Genomic DNA, 27,765 nt, shown 5'->3' on the forward strand with positions numbered 1-27,765 from the left:
TTACCAACACCGAAGTATTGAGAAACTAGGGGAAAGGTAACTTGGGCCAGGGTCCCCACGACCACCGACCTGTAAGCCCCCCTACCCAAATGATACCACCTACTCAAAAGATAGAGGTGGAGAAAGGAATGCGTTCTAGTTTGCATACTAGGTGAAGAAATATGAACCAATTATTGTAACGGGGAGTGTACCACTTTGTAATCTTTGTAACATTTGTGTATAAATATGACAAGAGAACCAGCGTTAGGTGTGCCTGATTTGAGGAACTATCCTCCTGACACCCAGCGCTGCAATAAATGGAAATGCCTGCTTCTTGATGCTAAATTGGTGTTAAGGAGTTTTCTTTTATTCCCGAATTTTGGTGACAATATCTGTAACCAAAGATTGTCCTCCCAGCTCACAGCCCTGCCCATGCAGAATTGCCAAAAGCTGAGCCTAGTAGATACAAGTTTTACCGATGTGATACAGTCAAAAGAAAAGAGCAGAAATATCCCATGATACAGACTGAACACCTCACCCTTTGAAATAAAGTCTGCAGGCAGCCTGTTGCCTGGGGTTAAGGAGCAATGCTGACAGGTCACAGCAATAAAATTCAGCCCGGTCAGAAGCTGTGCTGGCTTCAGCACCTGCTTTTGTCCCTCACCGGCTAGATTAGGATGTCACCATACCCAGTGGCTGCCTACACAAGACAAATGGAGGCAGGCAGCCCAGCCCAGCCGGTGCCCAGGCTGACATCCTCCATCCCAAGGATGAGCATCTTGGTCCCCCTCCACCAGCTGTGGGCTCTGCCATGGGAGGACAATGTCGGCTGGTCTGGGGGAAAGCTGCATCCAAAACAACCTGCCCTTCCTGGATAACATTATTCCTCAGCCCATGTGGATGCAGGAACACTCCCCCCGGGAAGTGAAGAAAATGCCATTTATCACCTGCTGACAGCACTGGGCCACCGCAGCAATGCCCTACCTGCACCAGCTCCCAGGGCAGGCAAGGGCTGGGGGAGGAGAGGGGCAGGGAATGACAACATGGTCACAGGAGGAAGGACAGGATGCTTCCCACTCCAGCCTTGAGTGCTGGTGGCTCTAATGGGCAGGGAGTAACTAAAGCAGGCAGAAAGAGCTTGTAGCCAAATCTGGGGATGGTGCCACTTCTTGCTCCCATTAGCAAAACCCTACAAGAGCCAGCCTGCAATTAGGGCTTGCCTCCCCCCCCTCTCAGTGCATCCCCAGCCCTCCAGCCCAGGAGAAAAAAGGGGAGCAACAGCCCCCCATGGCAGAGAAGACATGCAAGAAGAAGGACAGACAGCTGGACAAAAATTTATTAAGAACTTAAAGTGATTCATCCCCTGAAATCTGCTCCATTGCCCACCCCCAGCAGGGAGGGGGTGCCACGGTACCAGACCAAACCTGGTACTTGGGCTCTGATTGCCACCAACTGGGGAGCCACAGGCTCTCCAGCAGCTAGTGCCTTGGGGCACAGTCAGTTTGCATTCGCAGTGTCACACAACAGAGGGACAACTACAGCATCCATGTGCCGATGCCCTCACACACACATTTTTTTGCCCTGCAGGCCAGTTCCCACCTTACCAATCCTGCTGACTGCAGGAGAGAGGTGTCCTGTGGAGGATGACTTGGGGGCCCTGCAAGCTGTCAGAGCCCTGAGAAATGGGGAAGGGGAGGTACAGGCTCCAGCAGTGCCTCTTTATCCCACCCCTCTTCTCTCACTGCTAAGGGCAAGGAGACATCACCTACAACTTCTAGTTCCCCCTTGTGCATAGCATTGGTGGCTGGAGGGGCCCCAACATGAAGGGTGTGTAGTGGCGGTAGGGAAGGAAAATGGCAATGTATTATCAAATATGGGGAGGAAATGGGCACCAGATGAAGTCCCCCTCAGGCCCCCAGCTGCACCTGCTGCCCTGCTCAGTGCCACCATGCTCAAGGGTGGATAGGGACCTGGGGGGAATGCATGTGTGCTGGCACCCAGCTGGCTCTACACCCTAGGGCCAACTGCACGCTCCAGATGCTAAGGGGTCACATGTAAGCCACCGAGTGGTAGACTTTCTTCTCTCGATAGGCCTCTGGTGTCTGGGAGGCCATGCCCAGCTGCTCCCAAACCATCAGGTAGCAGCCCTCTGCTGTACAAAAGCCTTCCTCCACCAGGCCCTGTGGCAGAGGGAAGATGACCATCAGCACCTCCATGGAACACAAGGAGATGGCACATGCCAAGGGGCACAGCATTGCCACTCACCTCCTGGATCATGGTGGCAGCCAAGGCATAGACCACACCAATCCATACCTCATTGGACTGCACACTGGAGGTGTCCAGCTCCCCATCAGGCCTCATGCCATTCTCCCATAGTGCCACCAGCAAAGCTCATGACATTCTTCTCAAAGGTGGTCTTGAGCACACTGACAACGTGACTCTTGGGGAAGACCTGTGTGGAGAGAGAGGGCTTTGGGCTTAGCACTTATGCAGAGCTCTCAGTCTGGGTCTCCAGGGCGCAGGGTTAAGCTTCTCATTAGAAAGAGGTCAACATTGCTCACTGGGTAAATAGCCACCTAAGGAAAATAGCAGAAGAAAGTGAAAAAAACCCTTTCCCTGAAAAGATCCAGTCCCTCCTGGGGAGGCTGATAGCTCATCCAACTAGTGTGTCTCCATAAATAGCCTCTCATCTTCAGTCACCAGCCAAACCCCCACATCTCTTGGGAGTTTCCTTTGGGGACCTGGCCAACCACACCATCCTTGTCTTGGTTTATGGTCACCACTGCTTGTTTCTCAGGCAAACTACTATTTGAGGCCCAGACTTAAAGCTGCTGTACTGTTCTCTCAGCCCATCAGTCTGTCTGCACCAGCTACAAGAGGCACTGCAATGCCTACAAGAGATGGGACACTGGCCAGAGGTGGCCAAAGGAGGGTCTGGGATCAGTGAAGCTGGAGGTATCTTCCTGCCAAAGGGAAGGATTATGGCAAATCCAGTGAGATGACACGGGAATACATCTTGCAGCTGGAAAGTGAATGTTGTATATAGTGGTAGGTTTGTTTGGGTAAATGCTCTGAATCTTGGGGAAAAAACCCAACATATTCAGCTTCAGCTCAGGGGAAGAAAAATAGGGGTTAGTTTTGAGTGATTTCAAAAGGACTTTAATCCCTTAAATTTTGCAATTAGGTGGTGATGCAAGAGTTCATGGCCTGGACCAAGGTGAGTTTGAGATGAGAGAAAGGGCAGCCTGGGGATGAAGAGGGCAGACTGAGATGCACAGGATGCCTGATGGTTTTCTGTATCTAGTATGAGATATTTGAAACTTTCATCCCAAGTAAAAGTTAAAGACTTGTGAAAAGTCAATAGTGCTCGTTGGATAAACAGCTATTTCAGGAGATTATCAGGAGGAAGTAAAAAAAAAAAAGTTGTTCAACAAACTAAGGCCAGGAGCTCAAAACAGTTACAAGAACAGACTGAAGTATCATGCTGAGTAAGCTCTTGCCAAAAAAGAAAAAAAAAGAAACCCCACAAACAAAAAAACCAACCCCACCTGAGCACGAGAAGGCCTGCCAGCCTAACAAAAAGCAGTGGAGCTGCAGCACAGTGAGGACTGCATTAAGATGCAAAGCCTCTGTGCACAGCTGAAAGTAAAGAATGCTTTTCCTCTGTTTTCATTATTGGCAATAAAACCAGGAAGTGTTAGTGCAACAGAAGTCACTGCCTCAGTGAGAAAAGCAAAGCTCAAGACTTGGTGATGTTGCAAGACGAGGGCTGGCTCGTCTCCATCCTATGCCCACCTATGGCTAGAAAACCGTGACAAGAACTTTTCAGGGTGACCGAGTCAGGAGCAGTGTTATGGAGCTGGGACAGAGCAAACCTGACATCCATTTTCAAGAAGAGGAAGACTCAGATGGCTCCCAGCTCATCAGCACAGCCCAACCACAGGAATGTGCCAGCCTTTTCTTGCAAGTCTGATGGTACCAGAGCCAGAGGAAGTGGAAGGTGTGATGACACAAGACAGGAGCTTGCCAAGGTAGGCTGGACAGTCTAACCAGACAGCTTTGGTAGACTCAAAGGAAAGGCAGCAGATCCCTTTTATCTATGCTAAAGCTAAGCATCTGACACAGTAATTTTTTCCAGTGTGCCTCTGGAGATAAGGCCTAGTGCTGTTAGGGAGCAGGAGTCAGCAGGGGCGTGGTGTGAAGCAGCCTTCTCTGGCACAAGGTTTTGGGGCTGTGGTAGTTTAACCTCAGCTGGACGCCAGGTGTCCACTAAGCCGCTCTATCACTCCCCTCCTCAGCAAGGCAGGGAGGGGAGAAAATTAAGATGGAAAAAAAGACAACCCCAAACTCGTGGATCAAGGTAAAGGCAGTTTAATGTAGCAAAAGCAAAAGGTCGCACGCAGAAGCAAAGCAAAAAGCAAAAGATTATTCTCTACTTCCCATCAGCAGGCGATGTCTGGCCAATTCCCGGGAAGCAGGGCTTCAGTATGCATACTGGTTACTCCAGAAGACAAACGTTATAAAAAAAACAAATGCCCCCGCCCCTTTCCTCCCCCGATCTCTCAGTTCCTTATGGCTGAGCAGACATCATATGGTATGGAATCTCCCTTTGGTCAGTCTGGGTCAGCTGTCCTGGCTGTGTCCCCTCCCAAGATTTTGCCCACCCCCAGCCTGCTGCTGACGGAGGGGGAAAGAAATGTTGGAGAGACGGCCTTGATGTGTGCTGGCACTGCTCAGTAGTAGCCAAAACACTGGTGTGTTACCAACACCTTGCTAGCTACCTATACACAGCACAGCACCATGAGGGCTGCTGTGGGGAGAATTAACTCCATCTCGGCCAGACCCAATACAAGGGCACAGTTTCTTCAGGACTGGGGTCACAGGCTTTTCTTCATATTTTATTACTGACCTGTGCATGTGTGGTGGGTTGACCCTGGCTGAGGGCCAGGTGCCCACCAGAGCCGCTCTATCACTCCCTTCTTTCATTAGACAGGGGAGAAAAGGTACAACGAAAAAAACTTATGGGTCGAGATAAGGACAGGGAGAGATCATTCTCTAATTATCATCACGAGCAAAACAGACCGAACTTAGAGAGGGAATTCATCTTATTTATTACTAAGCAAAACAGAGTAGAGGAATGAGAAATAAAACCAAATCTTAAAACACCTCCCCCCACCCCTCCCATCTTCCCGGGCTCAACTTCACTCCCGGCTTCAAACCTCTGCCCCCCCCCAGCGGCACAGGGGGACGGGGAGTGGGGGTTACGGTCAGTTCATCACACGGTGTTTCTGCCGCTTCTTCATCCTCAGGGGGAGGACTCCTCTCATCGTTCCCCTGCTCCAGCGTGGGGTCCCTCTCACAGGAGACAGTCCTTCACGACCTTGTCCAACGTGAGTCCTTCCCACGGGCTACAGTCCTTCATGAACTGCTCCAACGTGAGTCTCCTCCACGGGGTGCAGACCTTCAGGAGCAAACTGCTCCACAGTGTGGGTCCCCCACGGGGTCACAAGTCCTGCCAGCAAACCTGCTCTGGCGTGGGCTCCTCTCTCCACAGGGCCACAGGTCCTGCCAGGAGCTTGCTCCAGTGCAGGCTTCCCAGGGGGCCACAGCCTCCTTCAGGTGCCTCCACCTGCTCTGGCATGGGGTCCTCCATGGGCTGCAGGTGGAATCACTACACCCCCTCATCCTCCCTCCACGGGCTGCAGGGGGACAGCCTGCTTCACCATGGTCTTCACCACAGGCTGCAGGGGAATCTTGCTCGGGCACCTGGAGCACCTCCTCCCCCTCCTTCTGCACTGACCTTGGTGTCTGCAGATGTTCTTACATCTTCTCACTCCTCTCTCTGGCTGCAAAAAGCTCTCTCTAACTGTTTTTTTCCTTCTTAAATATGTTATCACAGAGGTGCTGATGGGCTTGGCCTTGGCCAGCGGCGGGTCCGTCTTGGAGCCGGCTGGCATTGGCTCTGTCAGACACAGGGGAAGCTTCTAGCAGCTTCTCACAGAAGCCACCCCTGTAGCCCCCCCGCTACCAAAACCTTGCCACGCAAAACCAACACAGCATGCAGCAAGAATGCATTAATGAAATTATAAACAAGAGTGCTGCCAGCCAAGCAAGGGATCAAAATATGTGCGGGAAAAAAAGGATTATTGTAGTAACAAGAAGAGAAGTTCACCAATCCCACCTCCAGTGAGCTCAAAGCTCACCAGACAGAGAAGAGTGACACCTTAAACAACAAAAGTCCGAGGCTACAGAAAGGCAAGAAAGGTTTTTGAACTGCACTAGGTTTACTGTTCCCGCCCCCCCAAAAAAAGGGATGTTTGGGTATTGCTGCATGAAATGTGGGTGAGATCCTGTCTGGAGCCCCAGGCATAGCCCCAGTCCCCATGCTCTAGGGACCCTCACTGGGATAAATGCAGAAGGGCACGACCAGGCACCCATTTCTCGTTAAATCCCACAGCATCCAGCACAAGCTGCTCCCAGGAAAGATTACTTGAAGCACCCCTCTGGTACCAACAGACAATGAACAGGTACTGGTCACAGCCTGCTGCGATTCAGGAGAGCTCCAAAGGGTCCCACTTAGAATCGCTATTTATAGAGTCCAAGATAATTGACTTTTGTCAGGTACTTTTCCACTTCGGCTCAGCTTGGATGATGAAATATTCTGGTACTTTCCACCAGTTGTGCAGACTCAGAACTTTTGTGGTATCTCCCCTCCCCCCACCTTGGGCCACACCTCAGGCACAGGTATACCAAGTTGTCAGGAGGTGATCGATTATCACTATTGTTCTCAAGTAATGAGGGAACAAGAACATCCAGGTTCAAGCTACCAAGCGAGCAAGAACAAGACACATTAAGGGGGCACCTTGACACTCTGGTCTGCTGCTCAAGTATGTGGCTCAAAAAAAGGGGAGAAATTGCACCAAGTACCGAGCAGCTCAAGGGGGGGGGGGGTGTTGCACCACCACACTTCTGTTAATTAACTAAAGTTTCGCTAAATGTGGTGAAGTAGTAGTAGTGTAATTTTTATAGCCATTTTCCACGTTCTGATGTATAAAACAATAATTAGTAACAAGCATAGTACGACAACAGTTAGCAAAATCACAATGGGGTACAACATCAGGTTCAGTGTCTTAGTCGCTGTTGGAGACCATCCAAACAGGACTTCCTACCAGTGGTGTTCTCCATCTTTTTTGACTCTTCTTAACACTTGGTGTATTTCATTCACATCGTGATGAACTGTGATCAGGGTATTTTTTCCGGTTTCTTGTGCTTGTTGTAGGCGGTTGATCAAATCAGGATGGTGGATGAGTTGTTTGATTATGATTAGATTCATCCCGATAGGTATAGGTTGTAACTCGTGGTATAGCATGTAATCAAAAGACAGATCATCGTGAGTAATTATTGGTGCAGAGTAATTAAAATCACAACCAATGATCATAGAAAAACTACATACACATAGATTAAATTGATCGGTTATAAGCAAAGTTATCTATTAATAAGGATCTACATAATGTTCGCAAGCAAATATATCCTTTTCCAACATAAATTACTACGGTTTCAGGGACTTCATTTGGATGGATTTCAAAGTGGCAAATGTTTTGTTCCATGCCCAAACAGATGTCTTGAGCTTTAAGGGTATTACTTTCACAAATGAAACCCTGTTGTTCTTGTACAATGCATGCTTCTACATTTGCCACTTTTCCTCCTTTTGATGGGCCCACACTCTATGCTCTAAGGGATAGAATATGGTTCCATTGTGATTCAGTCCTAATGCAATGGTTGGGTATATATTGTATACCGAAGCATTGCGTATAGTGAGGACAAAGGCGACAATCTTATCACTTTCTGTGTGATAATTGAAGTTGACTAATTGCCACCACGATTGAAACTCTTTTTCAAATTCTGAGGCATTGTCCCAAATCAATTTACGAATTTTAGTGGGTAGGGTCCCATCTTCTCCTTCTCTAAGAATCACTGCTACTATACACTGTATCCACAATTGTGCTTGGATACAACTCAAGGCAAGAGAGGTGTTACCGTGGGTTGCTCCAAAGGCTTTTACAATTAATTGATGATCATTTTCTTCAATTCATTCCCAATGAGGTAAAATGTCTGATAGGAGCCATTGACTTGCTCCTAAGGCTGATAAAGATGATTTTAGTGGGTGTTCCAATTTGGTTAAGTCGTCAGTAGTAACAGTTATTTTGTTCATTATAACTTCAGTGTCTATGCTATTTAGTACTCCTAATCCTGTTCCCAATAACCAAGTGGCGTCCCATCACATACGTCAGTATTGTTTTAAAGATTGTCCATGTAACCATGCTAGCCAGCCAGTGTGAGCAACTCCCAAAAAGGCAGAACAGTCTGATTTGATTGCTGACATATTAATATGCAGTGCTAGCTCCATTCTTTTTAGAGACCAACGAATGTTAGAGAGAACTCATTGTTATCCTGTGTTTTTGATTATGTACGGGCCTGTGTTAGAGATGAAGAGACAGTTTAATAGGAGGTCGGGTTGGTAAAATTGGCTGTTGAATTTCGATTTTGAACGGAAGAGCCATGCTGGAATGGAATTCGGGGTTGGCCCAAAAACATGTAATGAGTGCTGAGTGGAATATGGTAAAGGTATACCAACATTCATGCCCATAAGGACAAGTGTGTATATGAGCTCATTTCCAGCATATTCTACAGTAATGTGTAAAGCTGTTGCACATTCAGTGTGGTTTTCAACTCGACATCCTATTGAAATGGTGTCTCCGCTCATCCATTTTAGCGACGGAATTTGCCAATCTTCATCTTTTATAATCCATTTGTGTTTATGGAAGACAAAGTTATTGCGTAATGCTACCACAGACAAATTTAGAAATTTGGCAGGATGAGTATTGGGTGCATATCCATTATAGCCTAGATGAGCGTGGATCCATGGCCATCCTGTTGTACACAGGTTCCACGTGTTGCATGTACCAATTGTGAAGGCAAATAATAGGTCTGTATTCCTATAGCCCCAAATACAAAATGCAATTATAGGTTTCGTAAAAGTGAAATTATACCAACAATCTAAGTTTGGATCTGTTATTTTATAACAATCGTTGTTGTTGTCTTTTGGTTTGGAAAAGTCGGCATAAAATATTTTAATTTCGGTTGGTCTATGGTAAGTGGATCCATTGATTACCCGGCACCCAATTTGTATTCTCTATCCTGGCATGGCTCGGAGTTGAGCCATCTGATGAGAGTCATCCCAACCCCATTCATCTTTTGAGTATACTTCATTTCCATGTAAAACTAAAGTAGAAAGATTTAGCTTTGCCTTGCTTTGTATTTTTCCAATACTTCCAGTGTATCTTAGTAGTGCATGGTCCCAAGGATCTTGTGCTTGGAACATTTTGAATATACTCACTCCAATGAATAGGTAAAGAGAGAGAGAGGAAGAGGTATATAGACACCATCTCTGTCACCAGCTATGGACATCTCAGCAGACCAATACAGCAAGGGAGAGGAAGAGCAGGCACGATACTGTGAAGATGCCAGTGTCGAAGATGAGGACTGTTTCCACAGTACCATTAGTGGAATTGTTAGATATGTTGTTTGTTCCCACGATGCCATCGGTGAATTTCATTATTTCTGTTAAAGAGAAAGAAAGAGAGAGAATGGTCTCAGTGGCAAAGGCCGAACAGGTTACCCCCTTTAAGATATAGGATAAATCCATCTGGTACTAATTTTTCCATCATGGTCAATAGCATCCCATGCTAGAAATCCCTGTGGTTTAATTAGGGTTATTGGTATTGTTCCCACAGATGGTATCTTTGTCATCACAGGCTGTCCCAGTTTCATTGAGGACCAGGTATGCCCATTGTTTAGGGGCTTTTCCAGAGGAGGTGTTAAAAAAGCTTGAGTAATTGGGCTTCCATAGGCACCATACCAACTATTTATCTGTTGTAAGGTTTTAGAAAGGCAGATGTCCCATTGCTCATCACGTGGCTTTAGATATTTCTTTAGTAATCCATTGGCTCTTTCGACTATACTATTGGATTGTGGATAATAGGGTGAGTGAAATACCCATTTTATCCCTTCTTGTTTTGCCCATTCTTGTACTTTGCTAGTAAAGTATGAGCCATTATCACTCTGGATGGTGTCAGGAACCAGTAAAATTGAGAACCATGAGGAGACACCTTGAATAGTACTTTGTCCATTAGCTTTCTGACATTTGGTAGCTGTAAGAAGTCCAGATACTACTTCTACATCTGTTAAGATGTATTTGTACCCAGCAGATTTTAAAGGACCAATGTAATCAATTTGTCAAGTTAACCATAAGGTCTTTCCTTTGCTAATGTGCAAAGGTGGTGCTTTAGCAGGGTGATCTGTTTGTAATTTTATTTTACACTGGGGACATTTGGTGAGAATGGTTACACATGTTTTTCTGCTGAGAGGCCAGCCTCGGCTTTGGGCTGCAAAATAAATAATTTCTCGGCCCGTATGACCTAATTTCTGATGTAACCATTCTCCCAATTGATACCATGCAGGATCTAAAGAATTATCAATTTCTATTTTTCTGATTTTGGTTAATTCATCTACCTTTTTGTTCCAGTTTGTGGCTGGTTTATTGTCATTGACATGAGCTTTTACCCATCCTATTTGGAATGGTGTTTTCCTGGCTATGCTTAATAGGAATTGCAGTCTTCAGTTCTCCAGATTTGGGATCTATTTATTTCCCAATTTAGGGCTTCCCATTGACAGAGCCACTGCGTGGCACCTGCCCAAACAGCATAAGAGTCCATCTATATGATTTTTTGCTTCATTTTGTGCTGCTAAAACACCTGCTCTTAATTGTCCTACTTGGGCACTGCCCTCTCCTTCTTCAATAACTTGTTTACCAGTTTTCATTTCTAATGCAACAGCTTTATATTGCCATTTACCATCTACTCTCTTTGCTGAGGCATCGGTAAAACAAATGCCTTCAGTTGATGTATCTTCGGTGAAGGAGGGTGCATCTAGAATTGGGGAAGGTTTAAATGGCTGTTGTAATGCTAGTGGGTCAGTGTTAACAGGCATTTGTAATTTAGAAACCTTTGTGTGTCCTTCAGTTAATTGCATTTCATCTGCTACTCCCACTATATAGGCATATAATTTCCTGACTGTAGACTTTTGTGCAATTCCTCCTGGGGGAGCAGTCCTTTTTAGGACTGTTTCTAATAAATTAAATGGACCTCTAGTTTGGACAGGTTGTTCTTGGCGTATTTTTCTCAATTTGTTTAATTGCACAGATTAAAGACAAGAGACCTTTTTCCCAATCAGAATACCTTTGCTCTGTTTCTTTGAATGCAGTTGAGCTAAACAATATAGGTCTTTTTAGTCCGTTGGGGCCAGTCTGAAATAGATTACAGTAAGTACCATGTTCTGTGAAACCCCACTCTGCTATAATAGGGTCATGAGGATGGACAGGTCCTAGAGATTGATATACTTTCAATTCCTGTACATGTTTTCTCCAGTATCCTAAAGTACCCATTAGTTATTGTAATTCTTTTTTAGATTGAGGGATTTGTGATTGTTCTATTTTATCTAAAGTGTCCGGTGGAATTATTGCGCTACTGGCAATCCACTAAGTGCCCAGACACTTTACTTCTTTGCTTGGTCCTTGGCATTTTTCAGGCGGAATTTCAATTTGAGCTTCATGCAATGCTTGCCAAACTGCTGCTGCAGCTTCTCCCACCTTTTCAGGGGAGTTTCCTCTTATTAGAATATCATCTATATACTGATATAGTTTTAACTCTTCAGGGAGTGAAACTGCAAAAGTTCAGCAAGTGCAGCATGAGAAATTGTGGGTGAGTGTTTATATCCCTGTGGGAGTCTATGAAATGTATATTGAATACCTTCCCATGTCAAAGCAAATATTTCTTTATCCTCTTCCTGCAAGTGAACCATAAAGAACATATCTTTCACATTTAGCAATGCCATCCAAGGATGTGTGGTGTCTTGTAACATGGCAGTCAAAGTTGCAATATTGGGGACTGCAGCTGTCAATGGGGCTGCACTGGCATTTAAGTGTTGATAATCAATTGTCAAATGCCATCTCCCGTCCGGTTTACGGACTGGCCAAACTGGAGAGTTATATGGAGAGGGGGTCCTAGAAATAATTTGATGTTTTTCCAAATCTTTAATTACTTCAGAAATTCCAGTCCGTGCTGCAGCAGAAATTGGGTACTATGGGACATTAATGACTTTTGATTCAGGAAGTACTGGAGCTGTGTGGAGCATTTGTACTGTGGCAGCTTGTTGATTTTTATTGAAGTTAAAGTTGGTAATTGACCCAAAAGACCACAGACTACCATCTGGCAAATGACAGGTTTGGCCATTCAAGGCACCAAAACCTAGGCTATTTTCATTGTGATCTTTAATTGCAAAGCGAAAAGATGTCATATGCTTTTCGCCAGGGAGCCATAAATTAACTTTCACAGTTTGGCACACAGCACAAGTTACCATAACTCCAGTAATTTTAATTCTTTGCCATCCAGGTTGTATGCCCAGCTCATTGGCATCTTCTTGTGTAAGTATTGAAATTTGTGCTCCAGTATCAATTAAAAATGTTGTTAATTGCTGTCGAGGATCTACTGGAATGAAAACCTAAAGGTTATTTTTGTTTAACCATTGATATGCTTGTACTTGCCAGACAGGCAGGCCCAATTGTCGTCCAAGCACTACTAGTTTTTTTGGTTTATGTCTTGTAATTGATCCCTCTAGGAGCCATCGACGGAGGAGTTGGAGTACTTGGAGGATTGCGTTTCTTAAATGCTTGAATCAGACTCAGAATAATGCTGGTAGGCTATCTCTGAATCGCAGCTCTAGGAATTCCTCGTGCCAATGCTTGTTTCCATATCTCATTTCTCCACTCCTGGCTCTTTAGTTGGTGCTCAGAGGATTTTTTGGTTCTCAGGAGCCATTTTGATGTGATTGTTGAATTTGCCTAACAGCACGACCTGTGTTTTTCATTTCACTGGGAATTTCGTCCCATCCCATTTCTTGTGCATGTTTTATAGTTTCATACATTAACACTGCCCAGGTGGGGACTTCCCTTCGCACTAATTCTGCTTCTTTGTTCTCTATCTTCAACAGCTTGCATTAAGTTTATTAACTCATTGTGATTTAAATCTCTTTGGATTTCATCTTGCTTTGCAATGAAAAAGGGTTTGAGTGTGGCAGGGTCTCCTTTTATTAATGGTCTAAGTATAGCAGGATCTACTGGTGCTGAGATAGGAACATCAATGGGATTGCATTGATGCATAACCTGGATACAGGCAGCTTTTGTGAATGCTATGGAGAGTTCATTTAGAGATTTAATAGATATTAATAAAGGTTCTCCTCTCTCCAAAATATCGATACCACCAGCCCAATATGCCACTCTGCTTGTAAGTGAGCGAGGCTGATCCGGGGGGTTCGGGCCAGCATTTAAAAAGACACCAGGACCCCAAAAGCCATTGGCTTCATCACTGTTTAGCAAAATTCTATCATCTCCCCTGGTTAGAGACACTCTCCATAGATATTCACTTTCAGTTTCTCCAGGCTTGAGGCCGTAATGTTCTTGTAAATTAGGCATTTGAATCAGATCAAACGAACGGGGTTGTTTTACTAGTATGATTTCTGTCGTGTGAAAGGGTACAAGTCTGATGTGTGGCTGAGGGAGGCCCTCCCGTTGAGTCACGAGGTTCAGAAAGGACCCCCTTGCTTTCTAAACTCCTTCTCAGAGAGGAGCCTAGGTGCGGCTAGGTCCAGTCTTAGTCCCAGACTTGGTCAACGGTTTATGTCTAAAGGGTTATGTGTGTAGCCACTTATCAGAGTCAACATTTGCCTGTCAGAGCCCCACTAAGGACTTTCACTGAAACAGTTTCGCAAAGTTGAAAAGAAAAATAGGTAATTTATTGGAGCAACAGATATAAAAGTTCGGAATTGCCATTGATAAATGCACTAACTGCAACAATTTTGAGCTCAAGTTAATAGTTCAGCGCTTTTGTTAATGATAGTTTTCCCGGGGTAACATCCAACATAATCGGAGGCGCAAGTCTTACCAAAGAGGCGTCCCTGCTTGGGGAGGAGAGAGGTCCAGGCCCGTCGACCCGTCCGGATAGTTGGAGTTCTTGTCCTCAGAAAAGAGGATTCTAAATGCCAGATTTATACTTTTGGCGAGGTGGGACTAAGTCAGGTATTGTGTGTCGATTGGCCCTTAACAAGGCTTGCTGTGCAGGTGATCGGGGCTGGGGGGGGAGTGGCAGAGAACAAAAAGGCATTCAGTACAGAGGAGCGGTGGTCTGTTTAGTTTTACCAAAGTAACGTCAGGCTGTGAAGGCTCCCCCTCACCCCAGGCGTCACTTAGTTGATTAAGGAGCAGACCCGTCAGGCGCTGCATCTTGTTAAGATGAACAAATTGCTCATCTCCTGCCCCTGTTCAGGTCCAGTGCTTATCAGCGCAAGATAAGCAAGTTGCTCAATCCCTGGTCTCGCCCAAGCTGGACTCCCCCAGGGCCCCTTCTGCTGGGTCATAACGGCCCTGTATTCGGCACCAACAAGCCTGGATAAGTCCGGCACCCCACATTATCCACCCCGTGACTTTAGTCACAACTCGCCAAGAGGAACATCATATAATTTGGATTTAGGCGGGTTGAGGGATCCATCTCTCTCTCCCGTGTTTTCATTCTCATAATTTTCAATAGGGGATGGTATTAAAGGGACATAGTCAGTATCACAGACTTGAAGCATCCTGACTTGTGCAGTTACAGCTCTAGTTATCATAGTTTTCACACATGACAATCTAATTCCAACAATAACAATCATTATGCTAAACATTAATGCATACTGGATTAGATTCTGAATCCATCCACTCAATTTTAATCCAAACCAACTGAAAACTTTTGAAATCCACCCAGTCCACTGCCAGTCTCCTGGTTTCATTTTCTCACGGAGTTCGCGGGTCTGGTCTGCAATTTTTCTCATCTCATCCATCGCTTCGTGCAAGGTAACAGACGCATTTGGGATTGACACACAACAAGTTTCATCAGGATAGGTGTTATTTAGCCACCCACAAACGCTGTTCTCCTTCAGTAGTAGTATATCCAAGGCCAATCGATTTTGTAAGGTCATCTGTGAGGTTGCTTGTAGCTGGGTGTTGCTAGCCTCGATGGCAGTTCATGTCCAATTAGCAAGAGTGTCTACTTGCCACGTTAGATTTTCTATATAAAGTCGATTGTTAACTATTACTGTCCAGTGACCCCAGAATGCTTTCATGGCTAAATGTATCCTCATTCCCGGTGTATAATAACTTGGCCATGACATGGGGGGTAATACGTTTCTCTTTGTTCTGTACCCTCTTACTTTCGTCAATGATTGAGTGTAATTAAAAGCTATTGTAGGACATAAACTTGGAAGTCCTAAAGTGCATTCCAACCCATCCCAATAGGGTTGAATGTAATCCGATATCAGTCCATCAGAACATACCCATATGGTCTCAGGTGGTGCAGGTAACATTAGAGTGGTACACGTACTGTTTTCTACTACGCTACGCGTGGAGTGTCCATTCCTATAATGTCTCGTAGGGATTCTACATTTACCAGAATTGTACACTGACCAGACGGTGATGTTTCCAGGCGTCACCTCCTTTTTACAGTCTGGTGCTGGCCCAGGGATCGGAGCACTATAATTATGGCACAGACATATACTTTGTAAGGCATGATAGAGGTCTGAGGCAAACCATACCCATAGATAATCATCAATATTGGAGCAATTTATTTTGTTGGTACAATTCCATAACCTGTCTGGTCCCAATGGCGTGGTATATTGGGGTCTCCTCACCCATTGTTCAAAACATTTTTTTGTGATCAGTGGTGGTCCATATGCAAGATAAATTATTAGATTGTGGGCCACAGTCAGATCCATACTTAGAAGGAAACTCAATACACCATTCAGCTTCTACTGGGACATTATATTGGAATGTAATAGGCAAACCCCAGAACGGCCGAGGAGGCTGATTAAGCCAAGGTACCTCAGTGCAACTGATATTTGCAGGTACATTGTTATTATCAGCTGCTCTGCGTGGGTTTATCCAAGGATTCTGTGGCCAATATTGCATAGTGCAATTGGTATCCCATATATTGCTAAGGTTAAGGCCCAAGGGGTATGTATAGTTTAAAGAAGTAGTATTTTCTACATTCATCCATGTTAAGTCTTGTATTAGAGTGTCATTTCTGTTCCACAGATCAGACAGTGCTCCACTTAGGTCAAGAGGAATCACCATAAAAGGGAGTCCCTCCGCAGGGGTTGTTGGCATCATTAAGCAAGTAGTACCCTGAGTCCACTCCATCATCCTAAAAAAATCCTTGCATTAGCTTAAAAGCAGTGTTGTCCTGTAACATTTCTAAGGTTCTTTTACTTCTTCGATCATAGTCTCTATGGATCACACACACAGTTACTATACCTAACACATACATATATATTAAACTTATCCTAAAACTACTTACACATAATAATAGGCTCATAATCAAAACTTTGGTTGCCACTTAACAGTAAATAGTACAAACAGAACAGCAGTAATGATAAACACAGTTAAGCCTGGAATATATTCCAAACCAACATTTTACTAAACACACAAATTATTTCAACTATGGCCCCAAACAATATCACAGTTTTGTTAACCATGGCCATATTAAAACTTTGGTTTCCAGATAAGTATGAGAATTAGAAATAGAAATATGCAACAAATAAAAATCAGTAGCCCTTGGGGGCACTCTAGATTGGTGTAGGGGAGTCCGTGATCCCAGGTGCAATTTCCTGTCATTCGGAGTACCTGTGAACACAAAAGAAGTGCTCGGTCTTGATTTGACCGGCAGATATTAGGTTAGAAGGTGGGTACTATCCACCTAGTGCTGATTCGATGGAGTTTTCCAGAACTGTCTTTCGCTTCCCAAGCATAAAGATTCTTTGGAGTTGTTAGTACCATTGCCACTGGCCCAATGTGAGGCATTTTAACCAGCACAGGCTGGCCTGCATAAAAGCCGGTAGGGTATTCCCCAGGTTTTACATCTGCCTTTGGCACTAAAGTTGTGGCAGAAGCACAAAAAGCTTTCATCTTTGGGCAACCGTCTCCGCTCCATCTACTGTTTAATTGATAGATGGCACTGGACAGTCGTAGATGCCATCCAGATTCACGAGTTTTAGCAAATCGCTTGACCAAGCCATTTGTTCGCTCCACAATACCATTGGCTTGGGGGTAGTAAGGAGTATGGAATACCCACCGGATCCCTTCTTCCTTTGCCCAGTCTTGTACTACTGTAGCGGAAAAATGTGACCCGTTATCACTTTGAATCTCTTCAGGAAGGGGAAGTGTACTAAACCATTCCTTCAGACTATGGACTGTGTTTTCACCAGTGGCAGCTGCGACAGCTGTAGCCATGGTAACTCCTGAAATGACTTCCACTCCCACCAGTATGTATTTTTTACCCCCTGAGGATCATAGTGGGCCAATGTAGTCGATTTGCCAGGTGTGCCACAGTGTTTTCTTGTCCCGGATATGCAGGGGAGGTGCTTTACTTGGATGATCTTTGTTAAGTCGCAGACGACATATTGTGAACAGGCAGTTACTACTTGCTCACACAGCTTTACCGATATGGGCCATCCTCAGGCTATACCTTCTCGATACAAATCGGCTCGCCCATTGTGGCCTCGTTTTATGTGCAACCATTCAAGCAAGTGTTCCCATTCATGCTCATTACTCACGACATCAATTTTCTGTAGTCGTGTGAGGCTATCGACTAGTTGATTGAACTGGGCAGCAATAGAAGCTGATTGATCGTCCTTTCACCCATCCGATATGTAGCAGCCTTTGTTCTCCTATTTCTAGCAATTGTTTCCAACTGTCAGTTTGCCAGACTGGGACTCTATTTACCTGCCAGTCATTGACTGCCCAGTGGCCTACCCACTCTGTGGCTCCTTTAAAAACAGCATATGAGTCGGTGTAGATATGGCTGGCACCATGTCGGGCGGCTAATAGGACTGCCCTAAGCTCCCCTACTTGTGCACTTCCTTTACCTGTTTCGCTTAACTTTTCCCCCGTGGCCACTTCCAGCGCCACGGCCTTATAATTCCACTCATTGTTTTGCCTGTAAGATGATGCATCAGTGAACCATACCCCTTTAAGGTCACTGCCTTCCTTCAGAGGAGGTGCCTCCTGAATTGGAGATGGTTTGCTTGGTGGAGTTTGGAATAACAATGTGCTGTCTATATCTTTCTGCAATTTAGATACTTTAATGCTGCCTTCCGTAATAGGCATGATGTCATTGATACTTTCCAGGTAGGCGTACCATTTACGGACTGTAGGCTTCTGGGCAATGCCTGCAGGTGGTGCCGTACCCTTCCGAACTATATCCAGAAGACGGAAAGGTCCCCGAATGATCACACTCTGTCCTTTTCTTATCTGTTCCACTTTTTTCACTGCTCGCACTAAGGATAGCAAGCCTTTTTCAAGGTCTGAATATCTCATTTCGGTGTCATTGAAAGAATGGGAGCTAAACTCTAGCGGTCTCTCTGGCCCTTCTGGTCCCTTTTGCCATAGGTTACAATGGGAACCATGTTCACTGAATCCCCACTCTACGTGGATAGGGTCAGTCGGGTGCAAGGGGCCTAGCTGTTGAAATAGCCTCAGTTCTCTTATTAACAATTCTAACGCAGTCTCGTGCTGTTTAGTCCATTCCCATGATTTACCTTTCCTGAGCAGATTGTATAAGGGACGGGCAATAATAGAAAAACCAGGGATATGTTTGCGCCAATAGCCTAAGGTTCCTGGAACTTGTTGTAACTCCTTTATGCTAGATGGATTCTGCCCATGCTCTATTTTTTCCAGGGTGTCAGGGGGAATAGAGGCAGCTCCTTTAATCCACCAAACTCCCAGGAACTTAACCTCCTGGGCAGGTCCCTGACACTTGGATGGGGGAATGTCTAGTCCCAAAGTCATCAATTTTTCTTGTATACCTTCCATGGTATGCCCGACTTCCTCTGAGTTTTCTCCTCCTATCAGTATGTCATCAATATACTGATAGATCGTGACACCCTGTGGGCTGGGAATTTCTGATAAAACCTTCACCAAAGCATTGTGAGCAATGGTGGGGGAGTGTTTATATCCCTGAGGCAGCCTATTAAAGGTGTACTGTACCCCTTTCCAGGTAAAAGCGAATTGGGCTTTATCGTGTTCCTGGAGTGGGATCATAAAGAACATATCTTTGACATCTAAAGTTGCCATCCATGGGTGCGATGCTCCCTGAATTTGGGTTACTAATTCTGCAATGTTTGGTACGGCTGCTGTTAAAGGTGCAGTATTGGCATTCAATCGCCTATAATCAATTGTAAGCCGCCACTGTCCATTTGGCTTTTTTACTGGCCAGACAGGAGAATTATAGGGGGAGTGTGTGCGAGTGATAATACCTCTTTTTTCTAAATCTGTTACCACCCCGTCAATGCCCGAATGTGCGGCTGCTGGCAGGGGGTACTGCTTTACATTAGTAATTCTTGATGGGGGTAGAGGTATAGACATGTCTAATAAGTTTATAGCTTTAGTTTCATCCTCTTCAAGCCATGCTATTTCTCCATCACCTCGTCCGGCGAAACTCCAGACTGACCCATCGGGGAGTTTCCACACTCTGCCATACAACACATCAAATCCCAATATGTTGGTGTTTGCAGCACCGACCAGTACTTCAGTGCGGGTCATTTTCCTCTCGCCTGGGAGCCACAAGGCAATTTTTGCTGTGGGGCATTCCTTTACAATCCCATCAATCCCTGTAAATTTTACCTTACGGCGACCGGGTTTCACATTTAGGCATTCCGCGGTCTCCTTGGTGATTACTGACATTTGAGCACCCGTATCAATGAGGAAATATGTAAAAATTCTCCTTGGTCCTACTGGAATAGCAATGACAGGTTCGTGATGTTTATCAAAGAGCCATTGTATAGTTAGCACTTGCCGGGCAGGGTGGCTCACTGTCCTCCCCGGGGATGCAAGGGTGGTTTTTTTTGGAGTATCTACAAAATCAATTGGATCCTGCTGCGGGGCTGAGGGCAAGGATCTAACAGGAATTGATTTATTTCCAGCCATCTGACTTCCCCCCACTGAATCAATTCTTTGGCTTAGTGATTGTACCAGAGCTCGGAGATCAGCAGTGGATGTGCCGTATAGTAACTGTCGTGGCACTCCCATCGCCAAGGCTCTGCGCCACAGATCATTACGTTCCTTATCAAACTTTAGTTTGAACTCTGATTTAGGCTTAGTGGTGTGGACCCCCCCCCCACATCGAGGGGGTGGTTCTGGCGGTTTCCCAGTGGTCAGTCCAATCCAACCAATGCAGTGCCCATCATTCACTATCTCTTGTACAAACTCGCTCCAGGTGGGAATTGACTGATCCCTGTAATTGTGTCTCCCAACTCGGGGTGCACGGTAAGGTACAGCATTAGCCTCCCCGGTGGCTCTGATCCTATCCTGGACATTAGCTACATATGTCTTTAGGCTGTCCGGGAGGCCACGGATGAGGGGAGTTAACCTTGCTGGGTCAACAGGGGCTAGCATTGGGGATTTCCTTAACACATCCCTCTCATACATTGCTTGTATGCAGGCTGCCTTTTGTACAGACACAGCCAAGTCAGAGAATCCTGATGTTTTGATAACAAGGGGATCTCCTCTTTCTTGCGGGTCTATGCCGCCAGCCCAATAGGCAGCCCGTGTCGTTAATGAATAATTATGATTGCCTGGTGTAGTGGTTAAAAACACTCCAGGGCCCCAATAGCCTCCTGCTTCTTCCTCGCTTAGTAAAATTCGGTCCCCCCCGGTAAGGGAGACTCGCCACACGTATTCCGTCTCAGACTCCTCCGGGTTCCTGGAATACTTTTCCTGCAACTTTGCTAATTCAGCAGGAGACCAGGGAATGGTGCGTACAGTAGTACGAACATCATCATCCCCCTCATTTGTAGTTTCAGTTTTAATCAGTGGTTGTATAGGCACAGGTTCTGGGGTAAGATCAAAATCTTCCACCGGTTCATCATTATCGTTATCATACCAGATGTCTCCATCCCATGTCTCGGGATCTGCACAGTGTATTAATTTGCGGATCTGTTTAGCCGAGACCGAGGATGGCATTTGATTCAGTAAAAGATTTAACTTTTCCTGCAGTTGTTTTTCTCGCCTTTCCGCTGAGGCTAATAGCATTTTAAGTTCCCTATTTTCTGTTTTTAAGCTTTGGTTTTCAATCACGAGGCCATCTACTCGTGTTCCCAATTTCTCACCTTTTTCCTTTTCAAAGGTTAATGAAGTTTTCAATACTTCATTTTTCTGATTTCAGAGAGGCATATTCTACATCTGCAATTCGTTCGGGGGGAGGGGACTCTTTAATTTCCCTTTGTGCACAGGATAAACAAGCCCCCAACACTGCACAAACAATTCCTTTGCCTTTACCTTTTTTAATCTTTTGCTCACTTCTACACTATTCTATCCTCTCTATCACTTTGTCCTCATCTTTCCAAAATTTTTGGGCCCATTCTATTCCTGCTTGGGATGGTGCACACTTATATTTTTGCAGCAGTTTATCCATGGCAATCCTGTCCGTGACGCCAATTTTACTGTCGCGTGAAAGGGTACAAGTCTGATGTGTGGCTGAGGGAGGCCCTCCCGTTGAGTCACGAGGTTCAGAAAGGAACCCCCCTTGCTTTCTAAACTCCTTCTCAGAGAGGAGCCTAGGTGCGGCTAGGTCCAGTCTTAGTCCCAGACTTGGTCAACGGTTTATGTCTAAAGGGTTATGTGTGTAGCCACTTATCAGAGTCAACATTTGCCTGTCAGAGCCCCACTAAGGACTTTCACTGAAACAGTTTCGCAAAGTTGAAAAGAAAAATAGGTAATTTATTGAGGCGACAGATATAAGAAGTTCGGAATTGCCGTTGATAAATGCACTAACTGCAACAATTTTGAGCTCAAGTTAATAGTTCAGCGCTTTTGTTAATGATAGTTTTCCCGGGGTAACATCCAACATAATCGGAGGCGCAAGTCTTACCAAAGAGGCGTCCCTGCTTGGGGAGGAGAGAGGTCCAGGCCCGTTGACCCGTCCGGATAGTTGGAGTTCTCGTCCTCAGAAAAGAGGATTCTAAATGCCAGATTTATACTTTTGGCGAGGTGGGACTAAGTCAGGTATTGTGTGTCGATTGGCCCTTAACAAGGTTTGTTGTGCAGTTGATCGGGGCTGGGGGGGGGAAGTGGCAGAGAACAAAGGCATTCAGTACAGAGGAGCGGTGGTCTGTTTAGTTTTACCAAAGTAACGTCAAGCTGTGAAGGCTCCCCCTCACCCCAGGCGTCACTTAGTTGATTAAGGAGCAGACCCGTCAGGTCTCATCTCCTGCCCCTGTTCAGGTCCAGTGCTTATCAGCGCAAGATAAGCAAGTTGCTCAATCCCTGCTCTCGCCCAAGCTGGACTCCCCCAGGGCCCCTTCTGCTGGGTCATAACGGCCCTGTATTCGGCACCAACAAGCCTGGATAAGTCCGGCATCCCACAATTTCCTACACCACCTCTGTAGTTACTTCTGTTTTAATAATTGGTCTAACTGGGAGTAGCGGGGGCTCAGATGGGTGAAAAGAATTATCTTTTTGTCTGAGCTATCATTTGAATCACCCCAGATATTACAATCCCAGTCTTCAGGAGACACAATTAATTTTCTAATTTGAGCTATGTTGGGGGTTTTGGAGATTGCATTAGCATAATTTCAACACGTTCCTCCAGTTTTTGTTGCTTTAATTGAGAGTCTTTAATTTGTTTTTGCAATTGTCCAATTTTAACTGATAACAGTTAAACAGCAGTTTACCGAACAGCAGTTCAGTAGATTTACGTCCCTCTATCTCATCTTGTAATTCTTGTATTTTATGGGTAAGTTTTCCTCTTTCCTGACAGGCAGCTTCTAGACACACTCCCAACATTTTACAAATTATACCTTTATCCTTTCCAACTTTAGTTGAACCTCTGGCATCATTTAACTGTTTCTCTACGGCTTCCCAGTTATGCCAATTATTACAAGCCCAATCCTCTGGGAAGGTGGGATTTGGTTGGATACCGTGTTTTTGTAAGTATTCAGTGATTTTGCTTGTCATCCTGCCCACTACGCCACTTCCTCCAAGCATGCCAGAGCTGACCGTAGTTACACACCCCTGCTGCATGGCCTTTCCACGAGCAGATTTTGGTTTAAGGCAGGTTGCACCAGTGTGTGTCTGACAGCCTCCACCCAAGCAGGCACCACTACAGGTGAGCAGACTGGAGTCCCCCTGTCAGCCCTTAATGTTTAACCCATGCCATGTGCCAGCCCTGCTGTTCTTCTCCAGGCACAGGTCCCATCTTGCCCCCACGCCAGGCTGCCCCTTCTCTTACCTCAAACTCCCCTTGGTCCAGGCCACAAGTCCCAAGAAACCACTGCCTGGCACACTGGTCTGACATGATACTGCTGGAGGTGTTGCTCCCACTGCTGTCACAGTTGTAGTAATTTCTTAGAAAAAAGGCAGGAAACAGTTTAAAATCAATAGTTTAGGTCCCCAGCTCATGTGTGCTATCCCTATGCTCCTCCCAATGAGGCAGGAGCACAGCAGCTTTTTCCAGAAGGCTCTCTTCTCCTTCCTTTCCCAAATCCTTTCTGTTCCCTCCCTGGTACCTGCTCCTTCCCCTCTGTTTGGAGGGCTGGCATCTCCCCTCCTTCCCCTGCTCCCAGCAAGGTTCTGTGTCATGAGGAGGAGCCATCCCCCTCCCAAGGGATGCATGGCCAGCCAAGCGTGGTTTCCCACCAGCAAGCACCCACTGTTCCAGAGCATCCTCTCAAATGCCTCCTTGCCCTTGCTCAGGATGACAGTGTATTTCTGCTGGATCTCAGCATCCCCTAGCACCTCTGCCATCTTGCACATCATACAGATGGCTGCCAGTCACAGTAAGCACTGCCAGAGCAAAAGGAGAGCAGCCTCAGCAATGCAGGACACCCCACAGGGTCCCAGCTCCCTACCCCACACTTCCCATCTCCAACCACCACCTGCCTCTCTTGCTCACCTGGCTCCATTTACCACCAATGCATCATGCATCTAGTCAGCAAAGCCACCATTTTCAATGAGCCCATCGTTATCAATGTCAAACTTCAGCTCTGACTCCATCACAACCTGCGGGAGAGGCAGGAGATGGTCACACAGCCTAAGCATCTCGGCAGCTTTCTGCCACACCTGTCCCTCACGCTCTGCTTGGGAGCATCCATCCTCTCAGGATGTTGCATGGCTCCCAAGGGAAGCGGGGAGGGGGGATGCACCATGGTCTGATCTCCTCCCAGTACCTGGCAGACTGGCCACACGTCCATACAGGGAGTTGTGTGTCAGGTAGTAGTCACAGTACATCTGCAGCACAAACATCAGGTTGAGGTCCTTCTAGTCAGCCATGCAGTGCATTAGGTAGGCGTTGACATGCTGCCACGGCTCATCACCTAAGCAAGGACAGAGTGGATGCAGCAGGGCAGCAAGCAACGAACATCCCCTCTCCTACACAGGAGCAAGGTCCTAAGGGTGCTGTGATCAAGCAGCACTAAAATAACATATTGCACCCTGTGCTATCTCTAGCGAGGGTGACCTTCTTGCTACTGCTCAGCTTTCCTCCATCTCCCTAGTGCAAGCTCCATGCAGTGGGGTCTACATTACCATCACCACCCCAAACCATCCAAGCCTTTCATTCCCAGAAAAAAATCCCAAACAAGCAACAAACCACACACAAAACCCACACCACCGTATTCCATGCACTATACCTTTCCTACAGCTTGAGAGTTAGCTACCCTGAGAAAGCTGTGCAAACAGCCCTGCACCCCTTCTGCCCCCCAGCAGGCCAGGCCAGACCCCTCACCTGGGTCCCCAATGTCATGTAGCACCATGTTCTTCAGCTTCACCTGGGCTGTCTGAACATGCATCAAGTACTGTTGGCGTCCTCGTTCACCACTGTGACGGCCGGAGAGGGCAGAGTGAGGGATGTTAGAAAGGCAGCAGGCACTGCAGCAGCAAGCCCCAAGCTGGCACACCAGGGTCCCCTTTGGGGCTCTGACTGCAAGATCACAGCCCTCTGCAAAGGGCTGAGGGGACACCAGGCTGCTCCCAGTCTCCCCTCATCAGGGGACATGCAACTGTCACCACCCCCTTAAGGTGGTGGCAGCACCCAGGGCTGGGAGGGAAACTCAGTGGGCTCAGCCCTCCCGCTGCCCAGCAAAGGGCTGTGCTCCACTGCTGGCTGAGCCACCACTGAGCAGCCTCCAAGCCCACCTAAAGCATCAGGGTCTGCACACAGCTCCATGTTTCTCCTCTGCAAGGGGTATAGAGAAATCTGGTTAGACCAGGGACTCCCCCAGTGCAGGCAGAGCCAGCTGTGCATCCCAGTGCTGGGCAGAGAGATGCTGAGGCAACAACATTGGGGGCTTGCAAGTCCTGGGCCCAGCAGAGGAGCTGGAGGGGGATGCTGGCTCCATGGCACAGATTTCTATGGCATACACTGTCCCAAATCCTCCATCTCTTCCCTAGATCAAGACATCAGCAAGCATCAAGCAAGGTCTCCTGGGTCACTCACCGATGTCACACTGCAGGCTGATCTGCAGCTTGGGTCACAGCATGACAAGAACTAGGGAGACATAGAAGTGGACATTGTAGGTGGTGTACATTCAGTACTCATGGCCTGGAAGGACCGGGCAGACTGTGAGGGATGGGAGACCTGCCACAGGGAGGGTAAAGGAGGGGCAGGTCCTCCCTCCCACACAGCCTGGGAGGGTGGGCCCTTTCCCAGCACAGGTAGGGGGTCCTGTTAGAAGAGGTTTTTATTCTCTACATATAGCACTCAGGGGTCTGGAGAAGACCTTATACCATACCATACAGTGCTTGGTCCCACAAGGGGTTTTGCTGAGAATAATGCTTCTCCCTACCCATCAGGGTGTGAAAAGCATCCCCGCAGCAGATTAAAAACACCTGGTGACAGCAACAGGGAGAGTTGAGTTGGAATCATCCATCACATTCCTGCAAGTTACCTTCTAAATAAGCAAAATTTCCATACTCCTGCAGGACAGGGAGGAGGTGGGAGGCCAGCCCCCGCTGGCCCCTGCAGGTCCTCAGCACAGTCTGGGTGCAGTTCCACCCAGATGGTCTCCCCGTCCGTCACAAAGTACAACTCATTGAAGAGGGCTGACTTGTACCAGGAAGGTAGCTGGCTGCAGGCAAGAGGGAAACTCAACCACAGCAGCCAAGGTGGTGATGCTCCTGCCCTGACGGGGGGGACAACCACAGGAGGCCACTCGGAAGCTGGGAAGGTGCTCCCATCTTCCCTACTTGTTCTCCAGGATGGGCTTCTGCCACACTTCGATCTTTCTCTCCCACTCCTCGTAGTGCATTAGGGCGTGATGTGACAGGGCAGGAGCAGCATCACCTCTGCTGCTAAAGAAGCAGGTGTACCGCCTGCCAAGCGGGGGTTTGGTGAGTACGCTGCGGGCTCAGGCTGGGAAGCCCACCCGGCCACAGGAGAAGGGCTGGACTATGATGAACACCAGAATAAAGTGACTGCTAGTGCAGGGGTGTTGAGGAGCAGGGGCTGGGGAGAAGGTCCCCTCCATGAGCTGGCAGGGCCACAGCTGCAGGGAGTGGGTGGCACAAGGCTCCCCAAGCGGCACTCAAGCCCAGAGGCAGGGAGAAGATGGCTTTGGGGATGTGAGCCAAGCCCCAGCAGAGACAACCCACCTACCTGAGGTGCAGCTTCTCCTTGGAGCCAAAATGAGCACGGGGCATGTCCCAAGCCACGGCCAGCTCCAGCATCCTATGCCCCTGGGCAGGTGCCATCACCTCCCCCTTCTCCCTTGGGCTACTTTTGCAAGCCAGTGACCAAGGAAGCCGGGGAGGGGGCATGGGATGACACCAATGCTCCTACACGCCCCAAGGGGGATGAGGATATTCAGGCATGTCCCGGCCCCCTTGAAACCTGGAGGGTAGATCCCCAGGGTGTTAAGAGATGACATTACCACATGCAAGTAACTGCTTTTTGCAAGCAGGAAAAAATACCTGCCATGGGTGGAGGTGTTAAAAAAAATAAGTCATCAAAGCAGAGGAACAAATCAGGCAGGAAAACCCACCAGGCATGAGCAGGAGGGACAGAGCACACAATGATTTTGTAACTGCATTGCACTCGGAGACACTGTGACTTTCTAGTGACAGTCATCACTTCCAACTTTTTGCAGGGTGCTTGAACTGTGCCTGTATTTAAGAAAAGCCCTGAGGCAGCTGGATAATTACATGCTGGTTGACATGTGTACCAGGTAAACTCATTAAAGCAACAATTTTAAGAGAAGTGCAGATCCTGACTATGATAATGCACAAAGGAAAAACACATCCCAACAGCCTGGAGAGCTCTGAATGCACCTGCTGACTAGCAGGCAGGAAATTTACTTTTCCAGAAATATTAAGGTAAATGGTTTACATAAATTAAGCTTCGAGAAATCTTACAGAGGCCCAGTGCCAGCATCACTTGTTTGTCAGCATCATCCTTGTTCAAAAGCTGGCAGAGACATTAGGCAAATGGTCATCTTGTCATGATAACAGGTTATCAGCAAGGGCTGGGAGTTGCCACCCTGCTTCAAGGCTTCTGCCAAGGGAGCGAGCAGACAACAGAGAATGATGCAGAAGTATCAAGGGAATTTCAGAGACCTTCAGGAAACCCATGTAGTAACAAGAGGACAGCAAATGAT

General features: G+C 46.8%; 1 pseudogene; it reads right to left on the minus strand.

The window, feature by feature from the left end:
* Positions 1-1,931: 1,931 nt before the first annotated feature.
* On the minus strand, positions 1,932-26,863 carry LOC142599337 (non-lysosomal glucosylceramidase-like; annotated as a pseudogene).
* Between the last annotated feature and the right edge of the window lie 902 nt (positions 26,864-27,765).

This window comes from Balearica regulorum, chromosome W (genome assembly GCF_011004875.1).
Source record: "Balearica regulorum gibbericeps isolate bBalReg1 chromosome W, bBalReg1.pri, whole genome shotgun sequence".
NCBI classification, from domain to species: Eukaryota; Metazoa; Chordata; class Aves; order Gruiformes; family Gruidae; genus Balearica; species Balearica regulorum.